General features: G+C 53.0%; 1 long non-coding RNA gene across 1 annotated transcript; it reads right to left on the bottom strand.

Moving 5' to 3' along the window:
* Nucleotides 1-411: 411 nt before the first annotated feature.
* Nucleotides 412-9,929, bottom strand: LOC102012054. Its single transcript, XR_259444.2, has 2 exons — nucleotides 9,717-9,929; nucleotides 412-879 (listed from the first exon to the last, which is right to left on the bottom strand). It is a non-coding gene; the product is annotated as an uncharacterized LOC102012054 (long non-coding RNA).
* Nucleotides 9,930-13,220: the final 3,291 nt, after the last annotated feature.

Here is a 13,220-nt window from a genome sequence, read left to right as displayed (position 1 = left end):
GTCCCTCTTCCTCAGGAGCAGGAAGTTCATCACCAAAAGCCTAGAGGACAGCAGATGTCGCCTTCTACAAGAAGGTTCTGCTCCTTATCCTGGGAGTTTCTGAGGGGCGTCAGTGCTGGGTTGCTGGGATATCTATTGGTGGGTAATAAGCCATCCCAAATGCAGGGTCACAGTAACAACCGCTGTAGACTATACTGACCAGCTGGCTCCCACTGCATGTATCACTTGAGATCTCTCACGTAGCTTTAGTAAGATGGTAGCTGGGGCTGGGACACTCGGAATGCTCGATCTCTCCCCGCCCCTTCTCGCTCTCTCTCGCTCTCTCTCTCTCTCTCTCTCTCTCTCTCTTTCTCTCTCTCTCATCTCTCCACATAGCCAGCTTGGCCTTGACCCCAACAGTGAGCATTCCAAGAGTGTAGAAGTCCTTTACCTCACACACAAAAATACACAGTCCACCTTATCATAAATTCTAGAAAACGCAAACTGATCTACAGAAACGAAAACAGATCAGGGACTTCCGGGCCCTGGGGTGGGCAGAGAGGAAGTGGGTCACACAAGGGCACCAGGAGGTTTCTGGAGGAGACTAGTGCGTTCATTATCCTGACAGTGGGATGATTTCAAAAAGGTACAATTCTACTGGACCTAATTAGCAGTTTATGGCACATCATCTATACTTCAGTAAAGCTATAATGGGAAATAAAATATTATGTAGAAAAAGTAGATCAGCCTTTCCTTGCCTGGGGTAGCCTTTGTGGTGGAGAAAACAGCATTGAATTTCAGAACTTGCACATCTTACGAAGGCAGCGACAGGATTGGTGAGCTCTGTTCCACATCTTTCGAAGGCGGTGACAAGGTTGGTGAGCTCTGCTGACGAGTGGCCTGGAAGAAGAAAGAAGCTGTTGCTCAGCTAACTGCACAGCCTTCCTGCACCTGTCATGCGACCTGTGCTCCACACACAGACATACTGTTTTCTTTGAGACGGAAACCCTTTCAATTCCTCTGACTGCATGTTCCCCATGACAGTTTGACTAGCATTACTAGGCTCTACCAGCAGTGTGGCCTTTCTCTTCCAGGTAATGAGTTCTAGGTCCTGTGATTTTCTCTTTTTGAGACAGGGCCTCACTATGTAACCCAGGCTGGCCTTAAACTCATAGCAATCCTCCTGCCTCAGCCTCCTGAGTGCTGGGATTACAGTTCCTGTGACTTTTTAACGAAGGCTTCACACTGGTGGTTTGAGATTCCAGTCCCACTAAAGAGCAAGTCTTTGCTTATCACACAGCTGGGGCCTGTCGTTGGCATCTTTCCCACGGGACAGGCCCGTGCTGCTGCCAGAGTGCCGACAGCCACACAAGAGAGGCTTCCATGACATGGACAGCCTCTCGGTGTCCCAAGGGTCGTCGTCTCTGCTCAGGCTGCTATGACAAAAATGCCACAGACCAGCCGGCTTCAGAGCCTCTTATTTCTCATGGTTCTGGAGGCTAGAAGTTTCAGATCAGGGGCCAGAGGGACAGGTTCTGGGTAGGACCCTCTTCCTGTTCTGCGTAAGATTTCTGGCTTTCTGTCACACCAGAGGGGCCGCCTTCTTCCTGTGTCCTCAAAAGGCACAGAGAGAAACTATCTCTGTGTCTCTCCCAAGGACACTAGCCCCATCTACAAGCCCCACCTTGTGACCCATTCACCTCTCAAAAGCCCCCCCCAAAGGCGCTCCAGTGGGCACGAGGGGCTCAGCGGCGCACACAGGCGCTCACAGCCGGTGGTTCGCCTCCCCTGACTTCCAGTTCCGGTGCTCTGCTTGATTCTCACCCCCGACCTCCTCAGGAGCCCAGAGACCCAGCCCCAGAAGCCCCACCCCTGCCTGGTCCTCAGCACTCACCACTGAGCCCCAGGATGTGCAAACCACAAATGTTAGTACACTGCAACCCTGAGGGGCCTAAGCCACTCAACAAGAAACCAAACAAGTATGAGCCGTGCCGGAGCGTTTCTCTCCTCCCTGACTCGGTGTAGTTTGGCTGTGTGCAGGCTGACAGCAGGTGGGGACAGCTCCCAGTGGCGGGAAATTCCTTTTCCAGTCCTGACATGTCTCTCTGGTTTTACGCCTCTCGGGAAGGCTCATTTGCTCCTGTCCGCTGGCCGGTAGCACCTTTGGAAGGAGCTTGGAGGAGGAAATTCGGGAGGGGAAACGCAGGTCCTCAGCCTCCTGTTCTCCTTCTTCAGGCAGAGCTCACAAGCCACCATCAGCCCTGTCTGGAGTCAATGGACTCAACAGAAAATCAGCCGGATCGAACCAGCAAATGAGCCCAGCCCTCTGGCACGCTACCACGGGGACTGGGGGGTTTCTTGTGTCAACCTGGACAAGTGGCAGCCCCCAGCTGCTCAATCACATGTGCTACAGTTTATATCTAGATGCCCCCAAGAGCCTCATGCACTCAGAGGTGCAGCTTTTGGAAGGCAATTGGATTAGGGGGTGCTACAGCTGACTGCTGCTAGGAGGCAGGTCCCTGGGGACATGGACTAAAAGGGTAATCTTGCCAGGCGTAGTGGCACATGCTTGTAATCCCAGCACTCGGGAGGCTGAGGCAGGAGAATTGTTGAGAGTTCAAGATCAGCCTGGGCTACAAAGTGAGCTCAAGGCCAGCCTGAACTGCATAGTGAGACCCTGTCTTAAAAAGAAAAACCAATCAATCAATCAACCAATAAAAGGGTACTCTCTCCCTTCCTGGTTCCTCCCTGTACTCCACTTCCTGTCTGCCGTGTGGTGAGCAGCCCTCCTCTTCCAGACCCTCCCACCACACCATTCTGGGTTTAAACCTGTGAACACGGACTGAACCTTCTGAACTGTGAGCCAAAATAACCCTCTCCTTCTCTGAGTTGTGTGTGTCGGGTACCATGTCTCCGTGAAGAGTGAGGAGGACCAAATACCAATCTCGTCACGGCAGGAAGGTATTTGTGGAAGTGATTAAGGTCTCTAATTAGTTTACTCTGAGAAGGAAGATTATCCTAGACGCTGCATGGAATCAGCACTAAAGGACTTCAGGCAGACCGCTTCCCTGAGGAGACTTCAGACCAGTGCTGCTGAGATCCCAGCTGTGCTTTCCAGGGCCGGCCCTAGGGCTGCCCAAGGCGCAAGGACCCCGCCTGTCCTAAGGCCCATTCCAAGCCGTCAGTGTCTTGCTGTCAGTGCTCGGCGGATTCTGCTCTCCAGCAGGACTCTGGCTGGTTCTGGGGCTCTACTTGATCTTAGCCAAAAGGCCGGGAAGTGATGGGGCTCAGACTCCTTTAAGCAAACAGCAAATGGGGCGCCTCTGTCAGCGCCTTTATCGCAGACGCCAGGCCGGCACAGCGTGTAGGACTTCACGTGTAACGCAGTTTGAATTCCATCACAGTCTCTCAGCCAGCTGTGCCGCGCGGAGCCTGGCGTAGAAGCCCGGCTCGCAGTCTTAGCACCACAGCCCGGGGCCGCCTTCTCCGCTCCATCCCAGCCTCCTTCCTGCCCCTGCAGCCTCTCCCGTGCGGTTCCAGCTGAGCCAGGCTGCGAGGCCACCCTGAATGAGCGACCCTCCCAGCACTGCGTGGCCTGGAGCCTCTCTGCCCCTTACCAGCCCCGTCCTGAAAAGCTGGTCCCCCGCAAGCTACCCACACCCCAGGAGGGAGCCCAGAGCTTTCTTCATGAGGAAGATGAAGATAGTGGTGCTTTTTCTATCCAGGTTCACAGAGCTGTTACAAGTCCAATGTGAGAAAGGGTTACTTTGAAAATTAAAGTCTTGCTATAGATAGATGAATCATCACCTTTGTCATTCTTCTGTTATTATTACTGTACTAAACCCACCAGCTATTCTCTGCCTGTCCACACCCTCTTCCTACAAGAAGTTGGCTTCGTCCACTAACCAGAGCGTCAGACTCCATTTGTACCAAGTGGCATAGGGAAGACAGACAGACGCGGGCCGGCTTTGAAGTCCTTCGGGTCTGCGGCCATACCACCCTGCATGCGCCCAATCTCCTCTGAAATCCTTTGAGCGCCGATGAGAGCTGTTTACTCAGGACCTCGGAAGAAATGGTTTTATATGAAGTGGGGTCCTTGGCTTATTAACTTCAGGAAACCTAACCACAAGGACTTAAGAAAAATAACTGGCCCCTGAGCCCCAAAGTTCCCAGTTGACCATCAGATAAAGCGAGGGTTTGCAAGCACTGGGGAGGGGCAGGCAGACAGAGCGAGAGAGGGTAAAACTCAGAAAGGGAGAGAAAGAACTCTGACCATTTACCAAGACAAACCAGCATCCAACAAACAAATACTAGAACTTATAAGCTATACCGCCAGATGGGAGAGTAGCCCAGAAGAATCAATAGTGTTTCTCTGTACTGGCAATAAATCTACAGAAAAAAAATAACTGTAACACACACATTTTCACTTTTTTTTGAGACAGGGCCTTGCTCTATAGTCCAGGCTGAGCTTGAACTCACTGTGTAGCCCAGGCTGGCCTCAAACTCATAACAATCTACCTGCCTCAGTCTCCTGAGTGTTAGATTATAGGTGCACACCACCATATCCAGCTCTTTTTTTTTTTTTTTTACACATTTTAACGACCTAAAATTTGAGGTGCTTCTTACATTGATGGCATCCTAGATTTGAATTAATACAGAACAGAAAAAAAAATACAGTTCACAATGGTCAAAGGTAGAGTGTCTGAAATAACAATATATAGGTCCTCTGAGGGGGAAATTTATTTATTTATTTATTTATTTATTTATTTATTTATTTATTTATTTTGTCTTTTTGAGACAAGGTCTCGCTATGCAGTTCAGGCAGGCCTTGAGCTCACATTGTAGCCCAAGCTAGTCTTGACCTTGCCATGATCCTCCTGCCTCAGCCTTCTGAGTGCTGGAATTACAGGTGTGTGCCACCACGCCCAGCCGGGAACTTTAAAACGATAAAAAAAAATGCTGACAATCAGCCCAATGAGTGAATAAACTGTTTCTCTATTTTTCGATGGGTTGATTTTACAGATTTGATGTTGTAAGGTTGTCATTTCTTCCTAAATAAACCTATAAATTCAATGTAATCTATTTTAATGCAATCTTAATAAAAATTCTATATAGATTTTTAGAAGAACTCAGTAAATTAAAATTCTATATAGATTAAAAGCCTCAACATGAAAGATAAAGTCATAAAAAAAGTAACGGGACAAAATTATTATGCCATGGGCCAGTGTTTTGTAACCTTTTCTGAGACAGCGTCTTGCTGTGTTGCCCAAGCTGGTATTGAATTCCTGAGCTCATTCAATCCCCCTGCCTCAGCCTCCTAGCCGGGACTAGAGGCTGACACTGCCATGCCCAGAGGCAACCCTTTTTAAAATTAGCACCTTGTAGGGAGGTTTTTCCAGACTTTTTTTCCCTAATTGCAACCCTTCCCTCCTGCCCCCCCACCCCCAGGGAAGTTCGAAGTCACAGTTATGCTGGTTCCCCATTTTCGTACTGGATGTAGATCTGTACTTTGTATACTAAAAAAGAGTCTTGTTTTGTTTTTCATTTCCTTTTTTTTTTTTTTTTTCCCAGTACCGGGAATCGAACTCACAACCTTGTGCTTGCCAGGAAAGACGCTGTGTCGCTGAGCTAAATTCCCAGCCCCTTGTTCTTCATTTCCTAGCGACCAATTTTTACTCTTCTGGAGGAGATGTTGCCTCTCCCCTGCACTAGCAGAGAACATATGCGTGCATGGGAGTGAGGGAGGGTTGGGAAAAAGCAAGGCCACGAGGCTGAAGAGGGCTGAGTGTGGCTGTCGGGTCTGCAACCTTTGCCCTCGGAAGCAGACAACACACACTTCTCAGCGAGCACCAGCCCCGTCCCGAGGGTCAGAGTCCAGAGGGCTCAGCTGGGGGCTCTGCTAGTTCTCGCTGGGCTAAGATCCGGGAATGAGTCAGCATGGCCCTTATCTGGAGGGATTGAGAAGAATCTCTTCCAGGGCCCTGCCGGGTCGCGGCGGGGCTGAAGCTCCGTGTCTACGCCTGCGGCTGCTGTCAAAAACCTCTCGGCTTCTAGAGCCACACCACTTCCTGGGCTCGTGGCTTCCGCTTCGGTCTTTTCCATCAGCAACATCTGGTCAAGTCTGGAGAAATCTGTTTTTAAAGACTCCTCTGAGTAGACTAGCACCCCCGAGATAATCCAGGGTGATTATCTACAGGTCTATACCCTTGTCACAGCCACCAAGGCAAACTTTGCAGACCAAGAAGAAGAAAGAACCCCAGCGAGAAAACAGGAAAATGGGCGAGAAACCCGAACAGGCAGTTTACAGAAGTGGGAATTCAAAATGCAGGGATCCAAAGAGGTGCTCAGAGTCATCAGTCACTGAGAAATGCCAGTGTTGAAGACATAGGATTTTACCTTTTTCTTATTTGGGAAAAGTTAGAAAGTTGAGTAGTGCTAAGTAGAGAGACAGAAACAAAGACCCATAAGGCACAGCAACTGGAGTGTGGACTCCTTTACCCAGAGAAATTAGCCATCACTCAGCCAACCAAAGTGCCCCCCGGACCCAGCAGCCCACTGCCACCAAGAGGACCCAAGGGAAGCCTGTCAGAGCTCCACCAGGGGCCATGTGCAGGACACCAGTGTTATTTTGTGGTGGGGAAGTGGTTTTGTAAAACACGGCAAATATATACTAATGAGGAGCAAAGCAAAAGATGGTACGGGCACACCTCTGAGAAAGGGTGCTCAGTGGAAAAAGAAGCTATGACGATATCATGGGTGTAAACTGGACACCCGTCCAGACACTGCCAGCATACACGGGGTGACGTGTGAAGCACAGTACCAGGACTATCCTCCAGAAGAGGTAGAGACAGGGAGCAAGCTATAGGTGTTCCTAGAGGCGACGAGATTGTACACGGTGTCACATCTGTTTTTAAACACTGAGGGCTCTCGTTAACTCAGCCATGTCCAGCTTTTATACGGGCAACAGGCAGGGACAGCTGCAGGGACAGCTTCGCACAGGCCTCCGGCAGTGTCCCCAGTCTCCACCTCCCTGTCCTGTGTCATCAGGGGTTGGCGCTACCCACAGCCTGGCTTGGACAGAAATGAAACTCGATTAACTACAGTTTTCAAGGCGAAGTACACGCTCCGCCTCACTGACTGCGCCGCGCGCAGACTGTGGTTGAAAGATTAGCATGTATCACCGGCCGCTCCTGCCTCTGTGACTTTAGCCCTGTGAGCGTTTGGCTGTGGCCGCCTACGGTGTCTGGCGTGTCACTCACGGCAGCTGTGCTCTCACTGCTCAGAACAGAAGGGATGCTGAGCCGGGCGTGGTGGTGCACACCCGTAATCCCAGCACTGGGAGGCTGAGGCAGGAGGATCGCTGTGAGGTCGAGACCAGTCTGGGCTACAAAGTGAGCTCAAGGCCAGCCTGAACTGCATAGTGAGACCCTGTCTCAAAAAGAAAAAAAAAAAAAAAAAACAAAAACAGAAGGGATGCTGATACGCAGCCAGGAACATCGACGGCCGGAAGAGATCCCAATGTGCGTGGCCACCTGTGTCCTCGGGGTCAGAACGGAGCAGGCAGAACGGAAGCTGTCACTAGTGCTTGCTCCTCTGCGTGGATTTCATCAGGCTGGTACTGGGGAGGTGCGTCTCCCATGCTCCGGGCTCCGCCAGAGGGACTTGTCCTGGGGGAGGAGGGCTGGGTGAGGACCGCGGCTTCCCTGGCTGTGCCCTTCCTGGGCCCGCACCCTCGTGTCCTCGGCCGTTCTCCTAGTGCCCGAGGATGGCTGGAACCACCAGCCAAGGTGAGGAGACGGAGAGCAGCATAAGCCTCCTAGTACCACGAGGAACTCCTGCCCCTGCCTGTCCTTGCTCCTGGGGCTCCTCTGGCCCGCGCCTTTCTCTGGCTCCGGGTTGTGTCCCCTCAGTTCCGGCTGCCCCACGGTCTTCCTGTGTTGGCCTCTGAGTCCTGTCCTCTCTTCCTGTGGGGACCCCGTCCCTGAATCTCCCCGATCAGGACTGACCTCATCCTGACTAACTCCATCCACAAAGGCCCTGTTTCCTAATGAAGACACGCTCTGCACTCCCCGGCGGACGTGGGTTTGAGGGACACCCCGACCCGTGACAGCCCTAACGGGGTCAGAGAACCAGCTGAACGCAGAGCGAGGGCTGGGCAAGTGGAGACTATGCGGGTGGACGAGGCCCTGCAGCAGGGAGGGTCGGAGGGTGCCGGGACCGCGCCTGCCTTATACAGATGCGGGGAGCAGATGCAGGGACCGCAGGGAGGTGAGTGTGCTCAAGAAAACCCAGACTGCCTGCAAGAAAGAGGGATGAGCGTCAGGGAGCAGGGGAGGGGACCGCCACGCCACCTACCTACCGCCCGAAGTCACGTCTATCACACAGGGGCCACACGCGTGACATTTACATGGAGCGCTGCACTCTGTCCCCAGCCCACTGCAGTTCCTGCCATCTAAATCCTGGCCCTCTTGGTGCACTTTGCCAGCTACTGTCCTTCGCATCCTCCTTTGCAGTTACCAGTGGCCACACCTGAGTTCCAGCCGATGAGGTACAGGAGACATCTGTTTAAGCATCTTCTGGGAAGATGTTGCTTCCCGGTAAAAGTCCTGAGAGCAGAGTTCTCCATCACCGTCCCTTCCTTACTTCTTGCTTTAAACATGGTGGGATGAGGACAAGATGCCTGGCGCTACAGCAGCCATGAAACGAAGAAAAAAGCAACATGTTGAGGATAAGAGGGCACTGATAGAAAGTCATCCCTTAGCCGCATGAACCTGGCGCTGCTTACCACCAGACGTCCTGTTAGAAGGGATAATGAAGCATCTTTGTTGCTCTAGCCATTGCCAGGTATTCTGGAACATGCAGCGAGACACATCCTGACACATCATTATAAAGATGAAAGATGACTGCACCCCTAGTCTGTTTTCCTTTGAGCATCTCAAAGCTCTCACCAACACCATCATCTCTGAAGCTCCCTCTGCCAGAATTTCAGTGGCCGCCCATTAATCTAACTCTGCAGGCACCCGAGTAGGGCTGCCCATCTGTAACCCCCTTTCAGCAGGTGGTACAGTCTGTGATTAGCCACAGAGCACAAGCAGGTTAATTTCTGTTCCCTCCGAAGTAGCCGAGGGAGCAGGGTATAATTCAGTTCTTTCTGGGTATTAAAGTGAAAATCATAAGGGATATTTTTCAAGTTCTCAGCAGGTTTTCTTTTGACTCATGAAAATCCAGAAGCTTTTAGGTTGTTTTTGGTTTTACACAGCACCAAGCATTGGATCCAGGACCCTGAGCATTGCTAGGCAAGCACTCTGCCACTGAGCTACATCCTCAGTTCTTTTTCATTTAGTTTGAGACAGGGGTTTGCTAAGATGCCCAGGCCGTACGCAACTTGTGCTCAATTTGTGATCCTCCTGCCTCAGCCTCCCAAGGACCTGAGACATGTTTGTTTTTTCTAAAGATGAGAAAAAGTCACCAAAGCTCAATAGTATACTAACAGAACATTTTTGAAGCAATTATAGAATTATCTTTTGCTGAGTGGAAGTGAATAAAATCCAACACACAACCCACTTATCTAGCAACCTGTGGTTTCCACAGACTCAAAAGGGATGGAGGGTGGGACTAGGTTTGTTCGGGGAATGACTCACTAAACAATAACCAGGTGTTTACGAGCTGTGACAGTAACTGCACACATCGCTACAGGCGCTGCGCTTGGTGCTCTCGGAGCGGCAGCCGATTCCCACCTGCACTCATCCGCATCCACACCGCTTGGCCACAGAAACAAGCCAAAGACATGAAGCAAGCTGACCAGGCCCCGAAGCTCCAGGGCAGTGCGGTGGTTCCGATTGCGGGGATTGTGTGAGTCTGTGTGAGTCGAGGGCGGACGCTGGCAGCTGCAGTTAGCCGGGTGAGAAGTGGACACAGCGCGCTCTGCTCAGGCCGCCAAGCTGGGCTCCCGTGCGCGCTAACCGCCCACCTCCGCCGTAGCCAATCAGCGATCAACGCGGGATCGGCGCTTATCCACTAATGCAAATGGTACACGGGCCGTGGTGGTGTCGATGGCCCGGGGAAGGGGCGGGGTTGGTGAGTGTTCCAGAAATAGAGGATCCCGGGCCGAGCCAGGGAGGCGGTGTCTGTATGTCATACAGGAAGGTGTCTGCACGACGGGAGGGCTCTGATGGCCGCTAGAACGCTCGCTGGCTTTTCCGACGTCTCCAAATAGAAAAATGTAAATGCCTCAGACCTCAACCAGTGCCGTGGCCCCCACGGCCGAGACGCCCCAGCTATGTAAATACCGGAAACTTCGTGGCTGGGTAGTGCGGCATACATTTGCAAGAATTTAACTATTTTGAAGATATTTGCACCTGCACGAGTTCACTGGAAAAAGTGCCGTCAACCGAGCACAAGAATTTAGCCCATTTAAAGTCCAGAAAATAAGGACGGCAGCGACTTTTCACAGGGTTGAAATCAGACCCCTGGAGGTGAGCGCGTGCGCAGTGCAGAGGAAATCCACCCTGCACCCTGGGAGGCTGAGGCAGAAGGGTCACAAGTGTGAGCCCAGCCAGGGCAACATAGCGACTTAGAGAGACCTGGTCTCAAAATAAAAAGTCTTAAAGGGCTGGGGGTGCAGCCTCAGCGTGAAGGCCCTGGGTTCGATCCCGGATACTGGAAAAAGAAAGAAAGGCGGGGCGAAAGGAAAAGGTATTGTTGCTTCGCAGCCTGCACCGTGGGCCTTGGGCAGCCCTCCTCATCCGGCGCTGAGCCCGTCGCGATTCTCCTTCCTTATTTCTCCTCCTGGCCGGGGCACTGAAGCACTCCGTGTGGGGCTGAGACGTTTCCCTGCGCTGTCCCGCCGTTCGTCCTGCGAGCCTGTGTGAACGGAGGAACCGGGGAATTCCCGGCGAGCGCTCCGCCCCTCGGTGGAGGCTGCAGGCTGAAGTCCTGAGCCGAAAAAGCCCGGGATCCCAGGACACTGCAAGCTCCGGGGGAGTCGGATCCTTCACACCTGTCACCGGGCGATGACACGGGGCCCAGGTGGAGCTGGGCCGGGCTCTGAGCCGAAGGGTGTGCTGTGTCTAAATTACCCACGAAAAGCCCCCAAGCGCCCGCCAGTGCTGTGTGCACAGTCCTGCCTCTCCGGAGAGGCTGGGCCGGGGGTCCGACCCCCATTTCTTTGCTTGTCCCCAGGGTGGGGCAGCGGGCAGCCCTCAGAAGCCGCTGTGCAGGACAGCGAGCCCCTCTCCAGGCACCCGGCGCGTGCGGGGCCCGGTGTGCACACGGCCGGGTGCAGGGAAAAGCAGACGGAATGGCGGGGTCTCCCGCGCACTCGGAGGTGCGGCGCCGCCTTTCCGCTCCGTCCTCTGAGAGCTCGTGCAGCTCCGTCCGTCTGTCCGCACACGGGACACCCTGTCTGGCTAACTCCTCCGTGGCCTCCCCACTCCTCGGTTCCTGGCCACCCCCTCCCAGGCGAAGAGGGTTCTGTGAGCTCCTCTGCACCCGTGGGAGGCGTGTGATCCGCTGCACCCTGTCCTGCCCCCATTACACCGGGAGCTCCCGAGACCGCCGCCAGGTCCCTCGCAGCTCCCATGGTGCCTGTGCTGGCCCCCTGGAGGGTTCGTGCAGAGTCAGTAAACAGACGGGTGCTGTGAAGCGGGGGCCAGAGTTTATTTTTAAAATATTTTTGGCTTTTCTGAGACAGGTCTCACTACGTATATAGTACAGGCTGGCCTGGACCTCATGGTGATCCTCCTGCCTCAGCCTCCCAAGTGCAGGGATTACAGGTGTACATCACCACACCTGGTTGACCAGCGTTTAAATAAATCAACAGAGACAGGAAGGCATTCTGGAACTGACTGGCAAGGGGTACCAGGGAATTTGAGGGACCACGAAAAAATTGTACACCTTGATTAGGTTACATGCTCTGTACGGCCATTAAAACTCATGGGTCTGTAAACTTACAAAGGATATACTTTATTGCATGTAAATTACACATTGATAAAGTTGATTTTAAAACACAGTCATGGCCTGAGAGGCTCTAAGATCAAACCCAGTGTCCCTAGAAAGGGCTGCACCCCATTGGTAACCTTTCCCTGCCTATATCGGCAAACCTCCTCCTTAGCAGTCGGCAGATTTATTTGTTGATGGCTGAGGTCCAGGGACAAGAGCCGGCTTCACAGATGGAAAGACAGGTGAGGCCCCACTCCCGACAGACCAGCGGGAGCGGCTGCGCACAGAGGGGGAATGCTCCGCTGCTCTGGTAAATGCAGAAAAGCAACACTGGAGAGCTTTTAAGAAAAAATAACTACGTGAATACCCCCCTAATTTCACAATAGGCAGATTTTTCTTAAATAAGAAAGTATCAGACATAAATGAGAAGGCTGGTGATTTCAGTTATATTAAAATTAAGAGCTTCTACTTATTAAGGGACACCTTAGGACCTTGTGATCACCCGTGAGGTGGTGGAGAGGGGGACTCTGAGGGGTCGGCAGGCATGAGACTGCTCCTCACACACTGGGGGAGCGGCCCGCAAAGCACCCACGTTCCAGAGGGTTAGTATGAAGCGTACATAAAGCACTCCTGTGAGTGTTCGGCTCATACAGCTTCATTCGCCACCTTAAAACTCTAAACCTGCACTCCCCGCACCAACCTGCCCGCCCCGCCGCCCCGCCATCCTTCTCGTGGGCTGTGGCAAAGCCGCCCACTTTCACTGGTGAAAAATCGTGGACGCTCTTCTTGCTCACATGCCCCGCATTTAATGCATCAGCAAATCCCTTGGCTCTGTCTCCAAAATACACCCTGCTGCTCCTCCTGCCCGGCTCCTGGAGGTCCCCCCGCCCCGCATGATGACGGCTGGGCCTCCTGCTCCTGCTGCCCCTTTAGAGCACGTCAGGCCCCATTTCTCCCCTGCACAAAACCCTCTGCACCCTCCCGACCGCCTCGTGAAAGTCCAAAGTCTCGACGCTGGGCTGCAGTTCTGGCGCTCAGGCCCTGGTCACGGCCCTCCTTTCTCCCTTTGCGCCTCGCCAGCCACACGGGCCCCTTGCTGTCCTGAGCACATGAGACCAGGCCTACCCTGGAGCAGGGCTCTCCTGCACCCTCTGCACGCGAGTCCCGTGGCGGGCCGCGCTCACACTGGGCCCCTCCTTCGCGGCTGCCCCCTTCCCACTGTGCTGACATTTACAGAACTTGACCGCTGCTTGGAACACATAACCATGCTCTAAGTATTCGCTGACACTCCTCCCCGCAGC

This window comes from Chinchilla lanigera, unplaced genomic scaffold (assembly GCF_000276665.1).
Source record: "Chinchilla lanigera isolate Chin_1 unplaced genomic scaffold, ChiLan1.0 scaffold00004, whole genome shotgun sequence".
Taxonomy (NCBI): domain Eukaryota; kingdom Metazoa; phylum Chordata; class Mammalia; order Rodentia; family Chinchillidae; genus Chinchilla; species Chinchilla lanigera.
This window is presented reverse-complemented; position numbering and strand designations above follow the sequence as displayed.